Source organism: Pelobates fuscus, unplaced genomic scaffold, assembly GCF_036172605.1.
Source record: "Pelobates fuscus isolate aPelFus1 unplaced genomic scaffold, aPelFus1.pri scaffold_107, whole genome shotgun sequence".
NCBI lineage: Eukaryota > Metazoa > Chordata > Amphibia > Anura > Pelobatidae > Pelobates > Pelobates fuscus.
This window is the reverse complement of record NW_026961908.1, coordinates 1-26084: the sequence shown is the minus strand read 5'-3', so window position 1 is coordinate 26084 and position 26084 is coordinate 1. Positions and strand designations below refer to the sequence as shown.

Sequence of the window (26084 nt, the reverse complement as noted above, 5' to 3'; positions counted from 1 at the left end):
GCTGTGGAAGGTAGTAGTCTGGGTGTTGCGATGATGTTCTCTTTGTGCATGGGCCTGGCCCCTGTGATTGTACTCCTAGATCTAGATAACCATCTGATGAGCACCCAGGATATTTCCCGTTCCGTGCCTCAGCAACTGAAAATAGCAAGCAGGACAAGACTACTGGAGTTGGATTTAATTGTTTAATGACTGATCATATGTAAGAGGATTGGCTTCTTGGGAGCCAAACTTGTTGCCTAAAATTAGAAGTGAAAACAGCAAGCACTGCCCAGAATGAGAAATTTTATTCACTTTTCTTGTGTTGCCCTGTCACTTCTAAATGTCCTTCATTTTCATTCTTTATGGCAGCTTACTCCATGGTGATCGTCACTGCTCCGTGTACCCTGCGGTGAGATAGAAGGGAAAACGCTGACAGGGCGCTCACTGTATACAATCAGCGCAGCGTGTATCCTGCGGGGAGATTGAAGGGAAAACGCTGACAGGGCACTCACTGTATACAATCAGCGCAGCGTGTATCCTGCGGGGAGATAGAAGGGAAAACGCTGACAGGGCGCTCACTGTATACAATCAGCGCAGCGTGTATCCTGCGGGGAGATTGAAGGGAAAACGCTGACAGGGCACTCACTGTATACAATCAGCGCAGCGTGTATCCTGCGGGGAGATAGAAGGGAAAACGCTGACAGGGCGCTCACTGTATACAATCAGCGCAGCGTGTATCCTGCGGGGAGATTGAAGGGAAAACGCTGACAGGGCACTCACTGTATACAATCAGCGCAGCGTGTATCCTGCGGGGAGATAGAAGGGAAAACGCTGACAGGGCGCTCACTGTATACAATCAGCGCTCCGTGTATCCTGCGGGGAGAGAGAGAAGGGAAAACGCTGACAGGGCGCTCACTGTATACAATCAGCGCTCTGTGTATCCTGCGGGGAGATAGAAGGGAAAACGCTGACAGGGCGCTCACTGTATACAATCAGCGCTCTGTGTATCCTGCGGGGAGATAGAAGGGAAAACGCTGACAGGGCGCTCACTGTATACAATCAGCGCTCCGTGTATCCTGCGGGGAGAGATAGAAGGGAAAACGCTGACAGGGCGCTCACTGTATACAATCAGCGCAGCGTGTATCCTGCGGGGAGATTGAAGGGAAACCGCTGACAGGGCGCTCACTGTATACAATCAGCGCACCGTGTATCCTGCGGGGAGATAGAAGGAAAACGCTGACAGGGCGCTCACTGTATACAATCAGTGCTCTGTGTATCCTGCGGGGAGATTGAAGGGAAAACGCTGACAGGGCGCTCACTGTATACAATCAGCGCTCCGTGTATCCTGCGGGGAGATAGAAGGGAAAACGCTGACAGGGCGCTCACTGTATACAATCAGCGCACCGTGTATCCTGCGGGGAGAGAGAAGGGAAAACGCTGACAGGGCACTCACTGTATACAATCAGCGCACCGTGTATCCTGCAGGGAGAGAGAAGGGAAAACGCTGACAGGGCGCTCACTGTATAAAATTATTTTCTTAACTTATGTTTTCTGCCTCTCTAAATTTAAGTGTTTTCTTCAATTTACTTTTCTCTCAAAATGTAGGCAGAAAGGAGCAGACACGTTTTAGATAATTTTAAAGAGACACTATAATAAATACACAACGAGACTAAATGTGCTATATATGGTCTCTGTATCTTCCCTTTCCTCCATGCTGAAAGCGAGCTGCAAAGGTCAGAGTTTTTAACAATGGCTGACAGCTGGATATGATTGAGGCGCCCAGACAAACATAGAAGTGTCGGTTTCTACATTTAATTTTAGTGTTCACACCCAACAAACACGTGTTAAATATTGGCAAAAAGTGAACATAACGTAGAAATTCGAGCGGACCTCCCTGCGGTCTTTTAACAGGCTGCTATGCACCAAACATACCCAGGTCCTGGTCCCGTCTTATTCCCGGATCAGGGATACTGTTATATGAAATGTCGAGATCCAGCCGCACCTGTAAAACCAGCCACAGTTACCTATCATTAAACCAACAGGAATATCCATACAATTCCTGGTGTACACACAATCATTCATTCCTTGTATATTAAATGTATAGTTTAAATCTATTCTAGAACACTCATTATTAGGTGCTCTCAGACTCCAACACTTCCAAAAGAGAGGTTTGAAGTTCCCTGAGCTAAAGTGGTCTGCTTACAAAAGTGGGTGCTAGGCCACTAATGGCACTATAACCATTTCAGCACACTGTAGTGATTGTGGTGCATGGAGAGAAACTAACAGGTCTGCAGACTTACCTGTGGTGTGAAGACGTATTTGTAGAGTTTAAAATGGCGAAAATATGTATTTAGAAAGTATCCTGAAATGTGCTCAATCTGCTGCTGTGTAAAGAGATTCACACTAAATGGGGGTCGCTGTGGAAGTACAATGAAAGAAAAAAATAGTAACTTGACTGGTTCGGCATAGCAAAACTACACAAAATCATGAGGGTATCACCAGACAACGCACCCAGACTGTGCCAAATCACCACGGCACAACAACGATTAAGTCTATAGGTGGGTTCTATAGCTTCCTTTCTATATTCTTTGTCAGCTCCATGGTAGTGCAACGCTGGAATAACAAGCTTTCTATTTCTATAGGCATGGTGTACAAATACTCTGATTGTGATGGTTTTACAATTGGTTTAGAAACGCTTTGCATTAAAAGTAATTTTTTTTAAATACACAATGTGTCACATAGTCCTACGCAGACGCAATTCACACACACTTACATGGACTGCATGACAGCGCAGCAGCTCTTGAAAATGTCTGAAACAGTCATCAGGATTTCCTACAGCATAGCCTACAGGAGAAACGCGTTAGCCTAATAAATGACTGTACAGGGGAGAGAGAGAAAGGGAGTGAGAGAGAGAGGTGTAGCAGAATGGACATTTTCAAGCTACTTTTTATCCCCTATATTGGATGTCTGTATCTCCCCCATTACTTTGTGTGGTTCATCTTTGGCCATTTGGGAGACTTAATACGAAAGGAATCCATTTGTCTTCCGAACAAGGACCACCCTTGTGGCCCATTAGAATGTTGGCACCAACCACTTGAGTGTGAAACCACAATGGAAACCATTGAGTGATTCTCCTAGGTGGCCGCCGTTTTGTAAAACCGAACACGTGGCTGAGAGAATGGCGGCCATCTTGTCTCCCGAACGAGGGCAGCTGTACTTGGTCGTCGAGTGCCTGGAACTAATTTTCAGCTAGGCACTCGCGTGAACACCGGTAAACTGTCCACCGCCCGTTCCTGTTCCCGACCAACTACACGAACGGCGTTCGGGAGATATAAACTACCGAACAGAGGGAGCATTCGTACCCTGAAAGAGAGATTCCCTTGTATGGTTTTCGCATGGGAGACCCCCACAAACGGAGACCTGCCAAAACACATATTTCCCTGGAACTATTTTGGCTAGCATCTCGTGTCTGGCCAGTCAAGACTTCCACACAATGGCTTTCCCGTTCTACCAAACCAATGTGAGTGAAACTTGGATATGTTGGTCACTCAGGTCGGGGGTATCAGGGAATGTACTTTTTTGTGGGGTTCCCAGGTATGGTTGGGGGACTTTTGGGGTGAAGGATATTTTGTGGATTTTTTGTGCCTGAGAGATAATTCAATTAGGAGTTTACTCCGGCAATTATCTCTCAGGCACAAGGGATCTTGCGATTGAAACTCCTGCATTTTCTACATGTGAAACCCCTTATATGGGACTGGGGATAAAAGCCGTGTATGTGTCAAAATTCAGTTATACCCCCAGAGCTGAGTGTGGTCCAGTTGCTGGGGAGTTAGTGGGAGATCCTTGGATTATTTTAATTGTTTCTGTTTGTATTTTGGAGTAACCAGCAGAGAAGAGTCCCTGTTAGGACTAGGGCTCCGCTATAAGGGGGAAAGAGAGGAAGGGGGTAAGAGAGGGGGAATGAGGGTGGGGGAGAGAGAGGGGGAAAGAGGGAAGGGTGAGAGTCAAATAAATAAAAAATGGAGATGGTAAATTGAGTGCAGATAATATACAAAGTGTGTTAGTGAGCGGAGATAATATACAGAGAGTGTTAGTAGAGAATATACAGAGTGTTAGTGAATGCAGATAATATACAGAGAGCATTAGTGAGCAGAGATAATATACAGAGAGTGTTAGTGAGCAGAGATAATATACAGAGAGCATTAGTGAGCAGAGATAATATACAGAGAGTGTTAGTGAATGCAGATAATATACAGAGAGCATTAGTGAGCAGAGATAATATACAGAGAGTGTTGGTAGAGAATATACAGAGAGTGTTAGTGAATGCAGATAATATACAGAGAGCATAAGTGAGCAGAGATAATATACAGAGAGTGTTAGCGAGCAGAGATAATATACAGAGAGTGTTAGTGAATGCAGATAATATACAGAGAGCATAAGTGAGCAGAGATAATATACAGAGAGTGTTAGCGAGCAGAGATAATATACAGAGAGTGTTAGTGAGCAGAGATAATATACAGAGAGTGTTAGCGAGTGCAGATAATATACAGAGAGTGTTAGCGAGTGCAGATAATATACAGAGAGTGTTAGCGAGTGCAGATAATATACAGAGAGCATTAGTGAGCAGAGATAATATACAGAGAGTGTTAGCGAGCAGAGATAATATACAGAGAGTGTTAGCGAGCAGAGATAATATACAGAGAGTGTTAGTGAGCAGAGATAATATACAGAGAGTGTTAGTGAGCAGAGATAATATACAGAGAGTGTTAGCGAGTGCAGATAATATACAGAGAGTGTTGGTAGAGAATATACAGAGAGTGTTAGTGAATGCAGATAGTATACAGAGAGCATTAGTGAGCAGAGATAATATACAGAGAGTGTTAGCGAGTGCAGATAATATACAGAGAGTGTTAGCGAGTGCAGATAATATACAGAGAGCATTAGTGAGCAGAGATAATATACAGAGAGCATTAGTGAGCAGAGATAATATACAGAGAGTGTTAGTGAGCAGAGATAATATACAGAGAGTGTTAGCGAGTGCAGATAATATACAGAGAGTGTTAGCGAGCAGAGATAATATACAGAGAGCATTAGTGAGCAGAGATAATATACAGAGAGTGTTAGCGAGTGCAGATAATATACAGAGAGCATTAGTGAGCAGAGATAATATACAGAGAGTGTTAGCGAGCAGAGATAATATACAGAGAGTGTTAGCGAGCAGAGATAATATACAGAGAGTGTTAGTGAGCAGAGATAATATACAGAGAGTGTTAGTGAGCAGAGATAATATACAGAGAGTGTTAGCGAGTGCAGATAATATACAGAGAGTGTTGGTAGAGAATATACAGAGAGTGTTAGTGAATGCAGATAGTATACAGAGAGCATTAGTGAGCAGAGATAATATACAGAGAGTGTTAGCGAGTGCAGATAATATACAGAGAGTGTTAGCGAGTGCAGATAATATACAGAGAGCATTAGTGAGCAGAGATAATATACAGAGAGCATTAGTGAGCAGAGATAATATACAGAGAGTGTTAGTGAGCAGAGATAATATACAGAGAGTGTTAGCGAGTGCAGATAATATACAGAGAGTGTTAGCGAGTGCAGATAATATACAGAGAGTGTTAGCGAGCAGAGATAATATACAGAGAGCATTAGTGAGCAGAGATAATATACAGAGAGTGTTAGCGAGCAGAGATAATATACAGAGAGTGTTAGTGAGCAGAGATAATATACAGAGAGTGTTAGCGAGTGCAGATAATATACAGAGAGTGTTGGTAGAGAATATACAGAGAGTGTTAGTGAATGCAGATAATATACAGAGAGTGTTAGTGAGCAGAGATAATATACAGAGAGTGTTGGCGAGTGCAGATAATATACAGAGAGTGTTAGCGAGTGCAGATAATATAGAGAGCATTAGTGAGCAGAGATAATATACAGAGAGTGTTAGTGAGCAGAGATAATATACAGAGAGTGTTAGCGAGTGCAGATAATATACAGAGAGTGTTAGCGAGTGCAGATAATATACAGAGAGTGTTAGCGAGTGCAGATAATACACAGAGAGTGTTAGTGAGCAGAGATAATATACAGAGAGTGTTAGTGAGCAGAGATAATATACAGAGAGTGTTAGCGAGTGCAGATAATATACAGAGAGTGTTAGTGAGCAGAGATAATATACAGAGAGTGTTAGCGAGTGCAGATAATATACAGAGAGTGTTAGCGAGTGCAGATAATATACAGAGAGTGTTAGCGAGTGCAGATAATATACAGAGAGTGTTAGTGAGTGAGGACGAGGACTCACCAGCACACGCAGAATGAGTATCTTTAACGATGGAGAACACACACTAGGTTTGCTCTTTGCTGAACCTGCAGCGCTGGCAGAAGCTCCATGTGTAGTAAAACAAGTCCAGGAGGATGGGGGCACGCCACTCCGATACAGTGACCTCAATACCCAGAATTTGTGACAGAGTCCTGTGGACAAACCAGGTGAACACTGGACAAGTGGTGGGGTGGGGGGGAGAGGCTAAGAGGTGACTTCACTTCTAAATAATAAACATAAAATCTTTACAAAATATTTATATTGATTATCAAAACATCTCATAGGACATAGTAGGACCCTGTCTTATTTGTAAATTCCTAAATGTAAAAGGGCAGAGCTATGAGACTTAGCCTATACCCAGAGCCATCACTAAACAGGAAAAGGCTAAAGAGAAGCAGACAGTATGAGCCGATCAGGGAATCTTCAGGGAAGCATTTCTTCCTTCAGTTTCTACTCTCAGGCACCGAACACTTAATGACATCAAGCAAAGACACAATTAGTAGCAGACACTTTAGACTACATTGAAGGGATGGGTGTATAGCTCTTAATGTGAAGACAGGCACTGGTAAACTCCAAGCAAGATGAATCTGGGAGAAACATCATGATGCTTGGAGTGTCCCCTTAAAAATCACTACTAGTAACTGCAAAGAATGAAGTACTGCAGAACGAAGCCCATACACAGCCATGAGGAGCACCATTTTGTATGCTGTATGGGAGAACGCTATCTCACTAGATACAGCTCAGGCCTGGTATGGCCATACTATAAGGCAAAGGGTGTCGTACTACATTCATTGCATGGGGCAACTTTACAGCCTCACTATGGCTCTGGTGCACCGGGTAAATCTGGTAAACTAAGAATAGCGTGGCAACCAGTGACAAAGGAAAACCTATTTTTTTATATATAAATATTATTGGTACCTGTGAAATTCCTCTATGTGATTTGTTTCCTGTAGGACATCCAAATCCTGCATGGTCAAATCCCTCCTGAAAAAGAGCTCACATTGAGTGAGGAGAACACAGCATGGGGGGGAGGAGAAATGGCTCACACTGTGAGGGGGGATTAAGAGCGCTGAGGGACGGAGGAAGCGGATTAAGAGCGCTGAGGGATGGTGGAAGCGGATTAAGAGCGCTGAGGGACGGTGGAAGCGGATTAAGAGCAGATTAGGAGCGCTGAGGGACGGTGGAAGCGGATTAAGAGCGCTGAGGGATGGTGGAAGCGGATTAAGAGCGCTGAGGGACGGTGGAAGCGGATTAAGAGCAGATTAGGAGCGCTGAGGGACGGTGGAAGCAGATTAAGAGCGCTGAGGGACGCTGGGGGCGGATTAAGAGCAGATTAGGAGCGCTGAGGGACGGTGGAAGCAGATTAAGAGCGCTGAGGGACGCTGGGGGCGGATTAAGAGCAGATTAGGAGCGCTGAGGGACGGTGGAAGCGGATTAAGAGCGCTGAGGGACATTGGGGCGGATTAAGAGCAGATTAGGAGCGCTGAGGGACGGTGGAAGCGGATTAAGAGCACTGAGGGACGGTGGAAGCGGATTAAGAGCGCTGAGGGACGGTGGAAGCTGATTAAGAGCAGATTAGGAGTGCTGAGGGACGGTGGAAGCGGATTAAGAGCGCTGAGGGACGCTGGGGGCGGATTAAGAGCAGATTAGGAGCGCTGAGGGACGGTGGAAGCAGATTAAGAGCGCTGAGGGATGCTGGGGGCGGCTTAAGAGCAGATTAGGAGCGCTGAGGGACGGTGGAAGTGGATTAAGAGCGCTGAGGGACAGTGGGGCGGATTAAGAGCAGATTAGGAGCGCTGAGGGACGGTGGAAGCGGATTAAGAGCGCTGAGGGACATTGGGGCGGATTAAGAGCAGATTAGGAGCGCTGAGGGACGGTGGAAGCGGATTAAGAGCACTGAGGGACATTGGGGCGGATTAAGAGCAGATTAGGAGCGCTGAGGGACGGTGGAAGCGGATTAAGAGCGCTGAGGGACATTGGGGCGGATTAAGAGCAGATTAGGAGCGCTGAGGGACGGTGGAAGCGGATTAAGAGCGCTGAGGGACGCTGGGGGCGGATTAAGAGCAGATTAGGAGCGCTGAGGGACGGTGGAAGCAGATTAAGAGCGCTGAGGGATGCTGGGGGCGGCTTAAGAGCAGATTAGGAGCGCTGAGGGACGGTGGAAGTGGATTAAGAGCGCTGAGGGACAGTGGGGCGGATTAAGAGCAGATTAGGAGCGCTGAGGGACGGTGGAAGCGGATTAAGAGCGCTGAGGGACATTGGGGCGGATTAAGAGCAGATTAGGAGCGCTGAGGGACGGTGGAAGCGGATTAAGAGCACTGAGGGACATTGGGGCGGATTAAGAGCAGATTAGGAGCGCTGAGGGACGGTGGAAGCGGATTAAGAGCGCTGAGGGACATTGGGGCGGATTAAGAACACAGTGGCCAGGTACAGCAGACAGGCTTATTAATATTATTTACCAGAGGCAAACCTGAGACTTCTTCGTTAGCTAAAACGAAATAAAAGAATGAGATGGAATTAGTTAGATCAGTCTCCACCAATCTCACACACACTGACCCCCCGCCGGGGCCCCTCATACCTCACACACTGATACCCCACAAGCCCCTCATACCTCACACACTGATACCCCACAAGCCCCTCATACCTCACACACTGATCCCCCCCTCAGGCCCCTCATACCTCACACACTGATCCCCCCCTCAGGCCCCTCATACCTCACACACTGACCCCCCGCCGGGGACCCTCATACCTCACACACTGCCCCCCCCCCCGGCCCCTCATACCTCACACACTGCCCCCCCCCCGGCCCCTCATACCTCACACACTGCCCCCCCGGCCCCTCGTACCTCACACACTGATCCCCCCCTCAGGCCCCTCATACCTCACACACTGACCCCCCCCCTGGCCCCTCATACCTCACACACTGCCCCCCCCCCGGCCCCTCATACCTCACACACTGACCCCCCCCGGCCCCTCATACCTCACACACTGCCCCCCCGCCGGGGCCCCTCATACCTCACACACTGACCCCCCCCCGGCCCCTCATACCTCACACACTGCCCCCCCGCCGGGGCCCCTCATACCTCACACACTGACCCCCCCCCCCCGGCCCCTCATACCTCACACACTGCCCCCCCGCCGGGGCCCCTCATACCTCACACACTGACCCCCCCCCGGCCCCTCATACCTCACACACTGCCCCCCCGCCGGGGCCCCTCATACCTCACACACTGACCCCCCCCCCCGGCCCCTCGTACCTCACACACTGATCCCCCCCTCAGGCCCCTCATACCTCACACACTGACCCCCCCCCCCCGGCCCCTCATACCTCACACACTGATCCCCCCTCAGGCCCCTCATACCTCACACACTGACCCCCCCCCCCGGCCCCTCATACCTCACACACTGACCCCCCCCCGGCCCCTCATACCTCACACACTGACCCCCCCCGGCCCCTCATACCTCTACCTCACACACTGACCCCCCCCCCCCGGCCCCTCATACCTCACACACTGACCCCCCCCGGCCCCTCATACCTCACACACTGACCCCCCCCGGCCCCTCATACCTCTACCTCACACACTGACCCCCCCCGGCCCCTCATACCTCACACACTGACCCCCCCCCGGCCCCTCATACCTCACACACTGACCCCCCCGGCCCCTCATACCTCACACACTGATCCCCCCCTCAGGCCCCTCATACCTCACACACTGACCCCCCCGGCCCCTCATACCTCACACACTGATCCCCCCCCCGGCCCCTCATACCTCACACACTGACCCCCCCCCGGCCCCTCATACCTCACACACTGATCCCCCCCTCAGGCCCCTCATACCTCACACACTGCCCCCCCCGGCCCCTCATACCTCACACACTGCCCCCCCGGCCCCTCGTACCTCACACACTGATCCCCCCCTCAGGCCCCTCATACCTCACACACTGACCCCCCCCCCCGGCCCCTCATACCTCACACACTGATCCCCCCCTCAGGCCCCTCATACCTCACACACTGACCCCCCCCCCTGGCCCCTCATACCTCACACACTGACCCCCCCCGGCCCCTCATACCTCACACACTGCCCCCCCCCCGGCCCCTCATACCTCACACACTGCCCCCCCGGCCCCTCGTACCTCACACACTGATCCCCCCCTCAGGCCCCTCATACCTCACACACTGACCCCCCCCCCTGGCCCCTCATACCTCACACACTGACCCCCCCCCCCGGCCCCTCATACCTCACACACTGACCCCCCCCCGCCCCTCATACCTCACACACTGCCCCCCCGCCGGGGCCCCTCATACCTCACACACTGACCCCCCCCCGGCCCCTCATACCTCACACACTGCCCCCCCGCCGGGGCCCCTCATACCTCACACACTGACCCCCCCCCCCGGCCCCTCATACCTCACACACTGCCCCCCCGCCGGGGCCCCTCATACCTCACACACTGACCCCCCCCCGGCCCCTCATACCTCACACACTGCCCCCCCGCCGGGGCCCCTCATACCTCACACACTGACCCCCCCCCCCGGCCCCTCGTACCTCACACACTGATCCCCCCCTCAGGCCCCTCATACCTCACACACTGACCCCCCCCCCCGGCCCCTCATACCTCACACACTGACCCCCCCCCCCCGGCCCCTCATACCTCACACACTGACCCCCCCCCCCCCGGCCCCTCATACCTCACACACTGACCCCCCCCGGCCCCTCATACCTCACACACTGACCCCCCCCTCAGGCCCCTCATACCTCACACACTGACCCCCCCCCCGGCCCCTCATACCTCACACACTGATCCCCCCCTCAGGCCCCTCATACCTCACACACTGACCCCCCCCCCTGGCCCCTCATACCTCACACACTGACCCCCCCCGGCCCCTCATACCTCACACACTGCCCCCCCCCGGCCCCTCATACCTCACACACTGCCCCCCCGGCCCCTCGTACCTCACACACTGATCCCCCCCTCAGGCCCCTCATACTTCACACACTGACCCCCCCCCCTGGCCCCTCATACCTCACACACTGACCCCCCCCCCCGGCCCCTCATACCTCACACACTGACCCCCCCCCCCGCCCCTCATACCTCACACACTGCCCCCCCGCCGGGGCCCCTCATACCTCACACACTGACCCCCCCCCCCGGCCCCTCATACCTCACACACTGCCCCCCCGCCGGGGCCCCTCATACCTCACACACTGACCCCCCCCCCGGCACCTCATACCTCAAACAAACCCCCCCGGCGGGGCCCCTCATACCTCACACACTGACCCCCCCCCCCCGGCCCCTCGTACCTCACACACTGATCCCCCCCTCAGGCCCCTCATACCTCACACACTGACCCCCCCCCCCGGCCCCTCATACCTCACACACTGACCCCCCCCCCCGGCCCCTCATACCTCACACACTGACCCCCCCCCCCCGGCCCCTCATACCTCACACACTGACCCCCCCCCGGCCCCTCATACCTCACACACTGACCCCCCCCTCAGGCCCCTCATACCTCACACACTGACCCCCCCCCCCGGCCCCTCATACCTCACACACTGATCCCCCCTCAGGCCCCTCATACCTCACACACTGACCCCCCCGGCCCCTCATACCTCACACACTGATCCCCCTCAGGCCCCTCATACCTCACACACTGACCCCCCCCGGCCCCTCATACCTCACACACTGACCCCCCCCCGGCCCCTCATACCTCACACACTGACCCCCCCCCGCCCCTCATACCTCACACACTGCCCCCCCGCCGGGGCCCCTCATACCTCACACACTGACCCCCCCCCGGCCCCTCATACCTCACACACTGCCCCCCCGCCGGGGCCCCTCATACCTCACACACTGACCCCCCCCCCCGGCCCCTCATACCTCACACACTGCCCCCCCGCCGGGGCCCCTCATACCTCACACACTGACCCCCCCACGGCCCCTCATACCTCACACACTGCCCCCCCGCCGGGGCCCCTCATACCTCACACACTGACCCCCCCCCCCGGCCCCTCGTACCTCACACACTGACCCCCCCCCCCCCCCGGCCCCTCATACCTCACACACTGACCCCCCCCCCCCCGGCCCCTCATACCTCACACACTGACCCCCCCCCGGCCCCTCATACCTCACACACTGACCCCCCCCTCAGGCCCCTCATACCTCACACACTGACCCCCCCCCCGGCCCCTCATACCTCACACACTGATCCCCCCCTCAGGCCCCTCATACCTCACACACTGACCCCCCCCCCTGGCCCCTCATACCTCACACACTGACCCCCCCCGGCCCCTCATACCTCACACACTGCCCCCCCCCGGCCCCTCATACCTCACACACTGCCCCCCCGGCCCCTCGTACCTCACACACTGATCCCCCCCTCAGGCCCCTCATACTTCACACACTGACCCCCCCCCCTGGCCCCTCATACCTCACACACTGACCCCCCCCCCGGCCCCTCATACCTCACACACTGACCCCCCCCCGCCCCTCATACCTCACACACTGCCCCCCCGCCGGGGCCCCTCATACCTCACACACTGACCCCCCCCCCCCGGCCCCTCATACCTCACACACTGCCCCCCCGCCGGGGCCCCTCATACCTCACACACTGACCCCCCCCCGGCCCCTCATACCTCACACACTGCCCCCCCGCCGGGGCCCCTCATACCTCACACACTGACCCCCCCCCCCGGCCCCTCGTACCTCACACACTGATCCCCCCCTCAGGCCCCTCATACCTCACACACTGACCCCCCCCCCCCCGGCCCCTCATACCTCACACACTGACCCCCCCCGGCCCCTCATACCTCACACACTGACCCCCCCCCCCCCCCGGCCCCTCATACCTCACACACTGACCCCCCCCCGGCCCCTCATACCTCACACACTGACCCCCCCCTCAGGCCCCTCATACCTCACACACTGACCCCCCCCCGGCCCCTCATACCTCACACACTGATCCCCCCTCAGGCCCCTCATACCTCACACACTGACCCCCCCCGGCCCCTCATACCTCACACACTGATCCCCCTCAGGCCCCTCATACCTCACACACTGACCCCCCCCGGCCCCTCATACCTCACACACTGACCCCCCCCCCCGGCCCCTCATACCTCACACACTGATCCCCCCCTCAGGCCCCTCATACCTCACACACTGACCCCCCCCGGCCCCTCGTACCTCACACACTGATCCCCCCCTCAGGCCCCTCATACCTCACACACTGACCCCCCCCGGCCCCTCATACCTCACACACTGACCCCCCCCCCCCGGCCCCTCATACCTCACACACTGACCCCCCCCCCGGCCCCTCATACCTCACACACTGACCCCCCCCCCCCGGCCCCTCATACCTCACACACTGACCCCCCCCCGGCCCCTCATACCTCACACACTGACCCCCCCCTCAGGCCCCTCATACCTCACACACTGACCCCCCCCTCAGGCCCCTCATACCTCACACACTGACCCCCCCCCCGGCCCCTCATACCTCACACACTGATCCCCCCCTCAGGCCCCTCATACCTCACACACTGACCTCCCCCGGCCCCTCATACCTCACACACTGATCCCCCTCAGGCCCCTCATACCTCACACACTGACCCCCCCCGGCCCCTCATACCTCACACACTGACCCCCCCCCCGGCCCCTCATACCTCACACACTGATCCCCCCCTCAGGCCCCTCATACCTCACACACTGACCCCCCCCGGCCCCTCGTACCTCACACACTGATCCCCCCCTCAGGCCCCTCATACCTCACACACTGACCCCCCCCGGCCCCTCATACCTCACACACTGACCCCCCCCCGGCCCCTCATACCTCTACCTCACACACTGACCCCCCCCCGGCCCCTCATACCTCACACACTGACCCCCCCCCGGCCCCTCATACCTCACACACTGACCCCCCCCGGCCCCTCATACCTCTACCTCACACACTGACCCCCCCCGGCCCCTCATACCTCACACACTGACCCCCCCCGGCCCCTCATACCTCTACCTCACACACTGACCCCCCCCCCCCCCCCCGGCCCCTCATACCTCACACTGACCCCCCCCGGCCCCTCATACCTCACACACTGACCCCCCCCGGCCCCTCATACCTCACACACTGATCCCCCCTCAGGCCCCTCATACCTCACACACTGACCCCCCCCCGGCCCCTCATACCTCACACACTGATCCCCCCCCCCGGCCCCTCATACCTCACACACTGACCCCCCCCCCCGGCCCCTCATACCTCACACACTGATCCCCCCCTCAGGCCCCTCATACCTCACACACTGCCCCCCCGGCCCCTCATACCTCACACACTGACCCCCCCCCCGGCCCCTCATACCTCACACACTGATCCCCCCCTCAGGCCCCTCATACCTCACACACTGCCCCCCCCCCCCGGCCCCTCATACCTCACACACTGATCCCCCCCTCAGGCCCCTCATACCTCACACACTGACCCCCCCCCCTGGCCCCTCATACCTCACACACTGACCCCCCCCGGCCCCTCATACCTCACACACTGCCCCCCCCCGGGGCCCCTCATACCTCACACACTGCCCCCCCGGCCCCTCGTACCTCACACACTGATCCCCCCTCAGGCCCCTCATACCTCACACACTGACCCCCCCCCCCCGGCCCCTCATACCTCACACACTGACCCCCCCCCCGGCCCCTCATACCTCACACACTGACCCCCCCCGCCCCTCATACCTCACACACTGCCCCCCCGCCGGGGCCCCTCATACCTCACACACTGACCCCCCCCGGCCCCTCATACCTCACACACTGCCCCCCCGCCGGGGCCCCTCATACCTCACACACTGACCCCCCCCCCCGGCCCCTCATACCTCACACACTGCCCCCCCGCCGGGGCCCCTCATACCTCACACACTGACCCCCCCCGGCCCCTCATACCTCACACACTGCCCCCCCGCCGGGGCCCCTCATACCTCACACACTGACCCCCCCCCCCGGCCCCTCGTACCTCACACACTGATCCCCCCCTCAGGCCCCTCATACCTCACACACTGACCCCCCCCGGCCCCTCATACCTCACACACTGACCCCCCCCCCCCGGCCCCTCATACCTCACACACTGACCCCCCCCCCGGCCCCTCATACCTCACACACTGACCCCCCCCCGGCCCCTCATACCTCACACACTGACCCCCCCCTCAGGCCCCTCATACCTCACACACTGACCCCCCCCGGCCCCTCATACCTCACACACTGACCCCCCCCCCCGGCCCCTCATACCTCACACACTGACCCCCCCCCCCGGCCCCTCATACCTCACACACTGACCCCCCCGGCCCCTCATACCTCACACACTGCCCCCCCCGGCCCCTCATACCTCACACACTGCCCCCCCGGCCCCTCGTACCTCACACACTGATCCCCCCCTCAGGCCCCTCATACCTCACACACTGACCCCCCCCCTGGCCCCTCATACCTCACACACTGACCCCCCCCCCGGCCCCTCATACCTCACACACTGACCCCCCCCGCCCCTCATACCTCACACACTGCCCCCCCGCCGGGGCCCCTCATACCTCACACACTGACCCCCCCCCGGCCCCTCATACCTCACACACTGCCCCCCCGCCGGGGCCCCTCATACCTCACACACTGACCCCCCCCCCGGCCCCTCATACCTCACACACTGCCCCCCCGCCGGGGCCCCTCATACCTCACACACTGACCCCCCCCGGCCCCTCATACCTCACACACTGCCCCCCCGCCGGGGCCCCTCATACCTCACACACTGACCCCCCCCCCCGGCCCCTCGTACCTCACACACTGATCCCCCCCTCAGGCCCCTCATACCTCACACACTGACCCCCCCCCCCCCGGGCCCCTCATACCTCACACACTGACCCCCCCCCGGCCCCTCATACCTCACACACTGACCCCCCCCCCCCCGGCCCCTCATACCTCACACACTGACCCCCCCCCCGGCCCCTCATACCTCACACACTGACCCCCCCCCCCGGCCCCTCATACCTCACACACTGACCCCCCCTCAGGCCCCTCATACCTCACACACTGACCCCCCCCGGCCCCTCATACCTCACACACTGATCCCCCCCTCAGGCCCCTCATACCTCACACACTGACCCCCCGGCCCCTCATACCTCACACACTGATCCCCCTCAGGCCCCTCATACCTCACACACTGACCCCCCCCGGCCCCTCATACCTCACACACTGACCCCCCCCGGCCCCTCATACCTCACACACTGATCCCCCCCTCAGGCCCCTCATACCTCACACACTGACCCCCCCGGCCCCTCGTACCTCACACACTGATCCCCCCTCAGGCCCCTCATACCTCACACACTGACCCCCCCCGGCCCCTCATACCTCACACACTGACCCCCCCCCCCGGCCCCTCATACCTCACACACTGACCCCCCCCCCGGCCCCTCATACCTCACACACTGATCCCCCCTCAGGCCCCTCATACCTCACACACTGACCCCCCCCGGCCCCTCATACCTCACACACTGACCCCCCCCCCCCGGCCCCTCATACCTCACACACTGACCCCCCCCCCGGCCCCTCATACCTCACACACTGACCCCCCCCCCCCCCCGGCCCCTCATACCTCACACACTGACCCCCCCCCGGCCCCTCATACCTCACACACTGACCCCCCCTCAGGCCCCTCATACCTCACACACTGACCCCCCCCCCGGCCCCTCATACCTCACACACTGATCCCCCCCTCAGGCCCCTCATACCTCACACACTGACCCCCCCCGGCCCCTCATACCTCACACACTGACACCCCCCCGGCCCCTCATACCTCACACACTGACCCCCCCCCCCGGCCCCTCATACCTCACACACTGCCCCCCCGCCGGGGCCCCTCATACCTCACACACTGACCCCCCCCGGCCCCTCATACCTCACACACTGACCCCCCCGGCCCCTCGTACCTCACACACTGATCCCCCCCTCAGGCCCCTCATACCTCACACACTGACCCCCCCCGGCCCCTCATACCTCACACACTGACCCCCCCCGGCCCCTCATACCTCTACCTCACACACTGACCCCCCCCCCCGGCCCCTCATACCTCACACACTGACCCCCCCCCGGCCCCTCATACCTCACACACTGACCCCCCCGGCCCCTCATACCTCTACCTCACACACTGACCCCCCCCCCCCCGGCCCCTCATACCTCACACACTGACCCCCCCGGCCCCTCATACCTCACACACTGACCCCCCCCGGCCCCTCATACCTCACACACTGATCCCCCCCTCAGGCCCCTCATACCTCACACACTGACCCCCCCCCGGCCCCTCATACCTCACACACTGATCCCCCCCCCGGCCCCTCATACCTCACACACTGACCCCCCCCCCGGCCCCTCATACCTCACACACTGATCCCCCCCTCAGGCCCCTCATACCTCACACACTGCCCCCCCGGCCCCTCATACCTCACACACTGCCCCCCCGGCCCCTCGTACCTCACACACTGATCCCCCCCTCAGGCCCCTCATACCTCACACACTGACCCCCCCCCGGCCCCTCATACCTCACACACTGATCCCCCCCTCAGGCCCCTCATACCTCACACACTGACCCCCCCCCCTGGCCCCTCATACCTCACACACTGACCCCCCCGGCCCCTCATACCTCACACACTGCCCCCCCCCGGCCCCTCATACCTCACACACTGCCCCCCCGGCCCCTCGTACCTCACACACTGATCCCCCCCTCAGGCCCCTCATACCTCACACACTGACCCCCCCCCCTGGCCCCTCATACCTCACACACTGACCCCCCCCCGGCCCCTCATACCTCACACACTGACCCCCCCCCGCCCCTCATACCTCACACACTGCCCCCCGCCGGGGCCCCTCATACCTCACACACTGACCCCCCCCCGGCCCCTCATACCTCACACACTGCCCCCCCGCCGGGGCCCCTCATACCTCACACACTGACCCCCCCCCCCCCGGCCCCTCATACCTCACACACTGCCCCCCCGCCAGGGCCCCTCATACCTCACACACTGACCCCCCCCGGCCCCTCATACCTCACACACTGCCCCCCGCCGGGGCCCCTCATACCTCACACACTGACCCCCCCCCCGGCCCCTCGTACCTCACACACTGATCCCCCCCTCAGGCCCCTCATACCTCACACACTGACCCCCCCCCCCCCCGGCCCCTCATACCTCACACACTGACCCCCCCCCCCGGCCCCTCATACCTCACACACTGACCCCCCCCCCCGGCCCCTCATACCTCACACACTGACCCCCCCCGGCCCCTCATACCTCACACACTGACCCCCCCCTCAGGCCCCTCATACCTCACACACTGACCCCCCCCCGGCCCCTCATACCTCACACACTGATCCCCCCCTCAGGCCCCTCATACCTCACACACTGACCCCCCCCCCGGCCCCTCATACCTCACACACTGACCCCCCCGGCCCCTCATACCTCACACACTGCCCCCCCCCGGCCCCTCATACCTCACACACTGCCCCCCCGGCCCCTCGTACCTCACACACTGATCCCCCCCTCAGGCCCCTCATACCTCACACACTGACCCCCCCCCCTGGCCCCTCATACCTCACACACTGACCCCCCCCCCGGCCCCTCATACCTCACACACTGACCCCCCCCCCGCCCCTCATACCTCACACACTGCCCCCCGCCGGGGCCCCTCATACCTCACACACTGACCCCCCCCGGCCCCTCATACCTCACACACTGCCCCCCCGCCGGGGCCCCTCATACCTCACACACTGACCCCCCCCCCGGCCCCTCATACCTCACACACTGCCCCCCCGCCGGGGCCCCTCATACCTCACACACTGACCCCCCCCGGCCCCTCATACCTCACACACTGCCCCCCCGCCGGGGCCCCTCATACCTCACACACTGACCCCCCCCCCGGCCCCTCGTACCTCACACACTGATCCCCCCCTCAGGCCCCTCATACCTCACACACTGACCCCCCCCCCGGCCCCTCATACCTCACACACTGACCCCCCCCCCCGGCCCCTCATACCTCACACACTGACCCCCCCCCCCCCCGGCCCCTCATACCTCACACACTGACCCCCCCCCCCGGCCCCTCATACCTCACACACTGACCCCCCCCCCCCGGCCCCTCATACCTCACACACTGACCCCCCCCCGGCCCCTCATACCTCACACACTGACCCCCCCCTCAGGCCCCTCATACCTCACACACTGACCCCCCCCCGGCCCCTCATACCTCACACACTGATCCCCCCCTCAGGCCCCTCATACCTCACACACTGACCCCCCCCGGCCCCTCATACCTCACACACTGATCCCCCTCAGGCCCCTCATACCTCACACACTGACCCCCCCCCGGCCCCTCATACCTCACACACTGACCCCCCCCCGGCCCCTCATACCTCACACACTGATCCCCCCCTCAGGCCCCTCATACCTCACACACTGACCCCCCCCGGCCCCTCGTACCTCACACACTGATCCCCCCCTCAGGCCCCTCGTACCTCACACACTGACCCCCCCGGCCCCTCATACCTCACACACTGACCCCCCCCCCGGCCCCTCATACCTCACACACTGACCCCCCCCCGGCCCCTCATACCTCACACACTGACCCCCCCTCAGGCCCCTCATACCTCACACACTGACCCCCCCCGGCCCCTCATACCTCACACACTGACCCCCCCCGGCCCCTCATACCTCACACACTGACCCCCCCCGGCCCCTCATACCTCACACACTGACCCCCCCCCGGCCCCTCATACCTCACACACTGATCCCCCCCTCAGGCCCCTCATACCTCACACACTGACCCCCCCCGGCCCCTCGTACCTCACACACTGATCCCCCCCTCAGGCCCCTCATACCTCACACACTGACCCCCCCCCGGCCCCTCATACCTCACACACTGACCCCCCCCCGGCCCCTCATACCTCACACACTGACCCCCCCCCGGCCCCTCATACCTCACACACTGACCCCCCCCTCAGGCCCCTCATACCTCACACACTGACCCCCCCCGGCCCCTCATACCTCACACACTGCCCCCCCCCTCAGGCCCCTCATACCTCACACACTGATCCCCCCCTCAGGCCCCTCATACCTCACACACTGACCCCCCCCGGCCCCTCATACCTCACACACTGACCCCCCCCCCCCGGCCCCTCATACCTCACACACTGACCCCCCCCCCCGGCCCCTCATACCTCACACACTGACCCCCCCCCCCCCCCCCGGCCCCTCATACCTCACACACTGACCCCCCCCGGCCCCTCATACCTCACACACTGACCCCCCCCCCCCCGGCCCCTCATACCTCACACACTGACCCCCCCCCCGGCCCCTCATACCTCACACACTGACCCCCCCCCCCGGCCCCTCATACCTCACACACTGACCCCCCCCTCAGGCCCCTCATACCTCACACACTGACCCCCCCCCGGCCCCTCATACCTCACACACTGATCCCCCCCTCAGGCCCCTCATACCTCACACACTGACCCCCCCCCGGCCCCTCATACCTCACACACTGATCCCCCTCAGGCCCCTCATACCTCACACACTGACCCCCCCCGGCCCCTCATACCTCACACACTGACCCCCCCCCGGCCCCTCATACCTCACACACTGATCCCCCCCTCAGGCCCCTCATACCTCACACACTGACCCCCCCCGGCCCCTCGTACCTCACACACTGATCCCCCCCTCAGGCCCCTCATACCTCACACACTGACCCCCCCCGGCCCCTCATACCTCACACACTGACCCCCCCCCCCGGCCCCTCATACCTCACACACTGACCCCCCCCCCGGCCCCTCATACCTCACACACTGATCCCCCCCTCAGGCCCCTCATACCTCACACACTGACCCCCCCCGGCCCCTCATACCTCACACACTGACCCCCCCCCCCCGGCCCCTCATACCTCACACACTGACCCCCCCCCGGCCCCTCATACCTCACACACTGACCCCCCCCCCCCCCCGGCCCCTCATACCTCACACACTGACCCCCCCCCGGCCCCTCATACCTCACACACTGACCCCCCCCTCAGGCCCCTCATACCTCACACACTGACCCCCCCCCCCGGCCCCTCATACCTCACACACTGATCCCCCCCTCAGGCCCCTCATACCTCACACACTGACCCCCCCCGGCCCCTCATACCTCACACACTGACACCCCCCCCGGCCCCTCATACCTCACACACTGACCCCCCCCCCCCGGCCCCTCATACCTCACACACTGCCCCCCCGCCGGGGCCCCTCATACCTCACACACTGACCCCCCCCGGCCCCTCATACCTCACACACTGACCCCTCCCGGCCCCTCGTACCTCACACACTGATCCCCCCCTCAGGCCCCTCATACCTCACACACTGACCCCCCCCGGCCCCTCATACCTCACACACTGACCCCCCCCGGCCCCTCATACCTCTACCTCACACACTGACCCCCCCCCCGGCCCCTCATACCTCACACACTGACCCCCCCCCGGCCCCTCATACCTCACACACTGACCCCCCCCGGCCCCTCATACCTCTACCTCACACACTGACCCCCCCCCCCCCCCCGGCCCCTCATACCTCACACACTGACCCCCCCGGCCCCTCATACCTCACACACTGACCCCCCCCGGCCCCTCATACCTCACACACTGATCCCCCCCTCAGGCCCCTCATACCTCACACACTGACCCCCCCCCGGCCCCTCATACCTCACACACTGATCCCCCCCCCCGGCCCATCATACCTCACACACTGACCCCCCCCCCCGGCCCCTCATACCTCACACACTGATCCCCCCCTCAGGCCCCTCATACCTCACACACTGCCCCCCCGGCCCCTCATACCTCACACACTGCCCCCCCGGCCCCTCGTACCTCACACACTGATCCCCCCCTCAGGCCCCTCATACCTCACACACTGACCCCCCCCCCCGGCCCCTCATACCTCACACACTGATCCCCCCCTCAGGCCCCTCATACCTCACACACTGACCCCCCCCCTGGCCCCTCATACCTCACACACTGACCCCCCCCGGCCCCTCATACCTCACACACTGCCCCCCCCGGCCCCTCATACCTCACACACTGCCCCCCCGGCCCCTCGTACCTCACACACTGATCCCCCCCTCAGGCCCCTCATACCTCACACACTGACCCCCCCCCTGGCCCCTCATACCTCACACACTGACCCCCCCCCGGCCCCTCATACCTCACACACTGACCCCCCCCGCCCCTCATACCTCACACACTGCCCCCCCGCCGGGGCCCCTCATACCTCACACACTGACCCCCCCCCGGCCCCTCATACCTCACACACTGCCCCCCCGCCGGGGCCCCTCATACCTCACACACTGACCCCCCCCCCCCGGCCCCTCATACCTCACACACTGCCCCCCCGCCAGGGCCCCTCATACCTCACACACTGACCCCCCCCGGCCCCTCATACCTCACACACTGCCCCCCCGCCGGGGCCCCTCATACCTCACACACTGACCCCCCCCCGGCCCCTCGTACCTCACACACTGATCCCCCCCTCAGGCCCCTCATACCTCACACACTGACCCCCCCCCCCCCGGCCCCTCATACCTCACACACTGACCCCCCCCCCCGGCCCCTCATACCTCACACACTGACCCCCCCCCCGGCCCCTCATACCTCACACACTGACCCCCCCCCGGCCCCTCATACCTCACACACTGACCCCCCCCTCAGGCCCCTCATACCTCACACACTGACCCCCCCCCCGGCCCCTCATACCTCACACACTGATCCCCCCCTCAGGCCCCTCATACCTCACACACTGACCCCCCCCCCTGGCCCCTCATACCTCACACACTGACCCCCCCCCGGCCCCTCATACCTCACACACTGCCCCCCCCCGGCCCCTCATACCTCACACACTGCCCCCCCGGCCCCTCGTACCTCACACACTGATCCCCCCCTCAGGCCCCTCATACCTCACACACTGACCCCCCCCCCTGGCCCCTCATACCTCACACACTGACCCCCCCCCGGCCCCTCATACCTCACACACTGACCCCCCCCCCGCCCCTCATACCTCACACACTGCCCCCCCGCCGGGGCCCCTCATACCTCACACACTGACCCCCCCCCGGCCCCTCATACCTCACACACTGCCCCCCCGCCGGGGCCCCTCATACCTCACACACTGACCCCCCCCCCGGCCCCTCATACCTCACACACTGCCCCCCCGCCGGGGCCCCTCATACCTCACACACTGACCCCCCCCGGCCCCTCATACCTCACACACTGCCCCCCCGCCGGGGCCCCTCATACCTCACACACTGACCCCCCCCCCCCGGCCCCTCGTACCTCACACACTGATCCCCCCCTCAGGCCCCTCATACCTCACACACTGACCCCCCCCCCCGGCCCCTCATACCTCACACACTGACCCCCCCCGGCCCCTCATACCTCACACACTGACCCCCCCCCCCCCCCCCGGCCCCTCATACCTCACACACTGACCCCCCCCCCGGCCCCTCATACCTCACACACTGACCCCCCCCCCCCGGCCCCTCATACCTCACACACTGACCCCCCCCCGGCCCCTCATACCTCACACACTGACCCCCCCCTCAGGCCCCTCATACCTCACACACTGACCCCCCCCCGGCCCCTCATACCTCACACACTGATCCCCCCCTCAGGCCCCTCATACCTCACACACTGACCCCCCCCGGCCCCTCATACCTCACACACTGATCCCCCTCAGGCCCCTCATACCTCACACACTGACCCCCCCCGGCCCCTCATACCTCACACACTGACCCCCCCGGCCCCTCATACCTCACACACTGATCCCCCCCTCAGGCCCCTCATACCTCACACACTGACCCCCCCCGGCCCCTCGTACCTCACACACTGATCCCCCCCCTCAGGCCCCTCGTACCTCACACACTGACCCCCCCGGCCCCTCATACCTCACACACTGACCCCCCCCCCCCCGGCCCCTCATACTTCACACACTGACCCCCCCCCGGCCCCTCATACCTCACACACTGACCCCCCCCTCAGGCCCCTCATACCTCACACACTGACCCCCCCCGGCCCCTCATACCTCACACACTGACCCCCCCCGGCCCCTCATACCTCACACACTGACCCCCCCCGGCCCCTCATACCTCACACACTGACCCACCCCCGGCCCCTCATACCTCACACACTGATCCCCCCTCAGGCCCCTCATACCTCACACACTGACCCCCCCCGGCCCCTCGTACCTCACACACTGATCCCCCCCTCAGGCCCCTCATACCTCACACACTGACCCCCCCCCGGCCCCTCATACCTCACACACTGACCCCCCCCCCCGGCCCCTCATACCTCACACACTGACCCCCCCCCCCGGCCCCTCATACCTCACACACTGACCCCCCCCTCAGGCCCCTCATACCTCACACACTGACCCCCCCCGGCCCCTCATACCTCACACACTGCCCCCCCCCTCAGGCCCCTCATACCTCACACACTGATCCCCCCCTCAGGCCCCTCATACCTCACACACTGACCCCCCCCGGCCCCTCATACCTCACACACTGACCCCCCCCCCCCGGCCCCTCATACCTCACACACTGACCCCCCCCCCGGCCCCTCATACCTCACACACTGACCCCCCCCCCCCCCCCCCGGCCCCTCATACCTCACACACTGACCCCCCCCGGCCCCTCATACCTCACACACTGACCCCCCCCTCAGGCCCCTCATACCTCACACACTGCCCCCCCGCCGGGGCCCCTCATACCTCACACACTGACCCCCCCCCCGGCCCCTCATACCTCACACACTGACCCCCCCCCCCCCCCCGGCCCCTCATACCTCACACACTGACCCCCCCCCCGGCCCCTCATACCTCACACACTGACCCCCCCCTCAGGCCCCTCATACCTCACACACTGACCCCCCCGGCCCCTCATACCTCACACACTGACCCCCCCCCCCGGCCCCTCATACCTCACACACTGACCCCCCCCCCCCTCCGGCCCCTCATACCTCACTCGGAGGGTCCATGTCTCGGTTCCTGCTGAGGTTGTCAGTTGCCATAGTAACCGCCCGCAGAAGGCCCCGCCCCTTAATGCTGACAGTCGGTTGTCATGGTAACAGCGCTCTCCATGTAAATGACTGACCAATCACCTCGCGGACACAGCGGGCCGGACCTGGACAGATCGCCCCCCCCCCCCTCGGTTACCGGTGGCAGCTTCAATCCGGACCGGAAGTGACGCAGAGAGGGGGCGCGCATGCGTAGTTAGTACCGGGGAACATCCGGGAATCCTGGGAGCAAGATGGCGGCTGGGGTAAGAGGGGGGAGAACAGCTCCTTTATTACCCCGGGGGGGAGAGACTGGGGGGGAATCAGAGAGAGAGAGAGACTGGGGGGGAATCAGAGAGAGAGAGACTGGGGGGGAATCAGAGAGAGTGAGAGAGAGACTGGGGGGGGAATCAGAGAGAGAGAGACTGGGGGGAATCAGAGAGAGAGAGAGACTGGGGGGAATCAGAGAGAGAGAGACTGGGGGGAATCAGAGAGAGAGAGAGACTGGGGGGAATCAGAGAGAGAGAGAGACTGGGGGGAATCAGAGAGAGAGAGAGAGAGACTGGGGGGGGAATCAGAGAGAGAGAGACTGGGGGGAATCAGAGAGAGAGAGAGACTGGGGGGAATCAGAGAGAGAGAGAGACTGGGGGGAATCAGAGAGAGAGAGAGAGAGACTGGGGGAATCAGAGAGAGAGAGAGACTGGGGGGAATC

At 60.8% G+C, this 26084-nt stretch overlaps 1 long non-coding RNA gene across 4 annotated transcripts; it reads right to left on the bottom strand.

Annotated features, from left to right (window-relative positions):
- Window positions 1-268: 268 nt before the first annotated feature.
- Window positions 269-25458, bottom strand: LOC134584870 (uncharacterized). Of its 4 annotated transcripts, XR_010086507.1 has the most exons (9): window positions 25337-25458; window positions 8758-8786; window positions 7217-7282; window positions 6281-6450; window positions 2753-2823; window positions 2280-2396; window positions 1870-1981; window positions 1184-1391; window positions 269-383 (listed from the first exon to the last, which is right to left on the bottom strand). It is a non-coding gene; the product is annotated as an uncharacterized LOC134584870 (long non-coding RNA). The 4 variants fall into 4 exon arrangements; XR_010086508.1 differs by lacking the exon at window positions 1184-1391 and having other exon boundaries at window positions 25337-25451; XR_010086509.1 differs by lacking the exon at window positions 1184-1391 and having other exon boundaries at window positions 1912-1981; window positions 25337-25449.
- Between the last annotated feature and the right edge of the window lie 626 nt (window positions 25459-26084).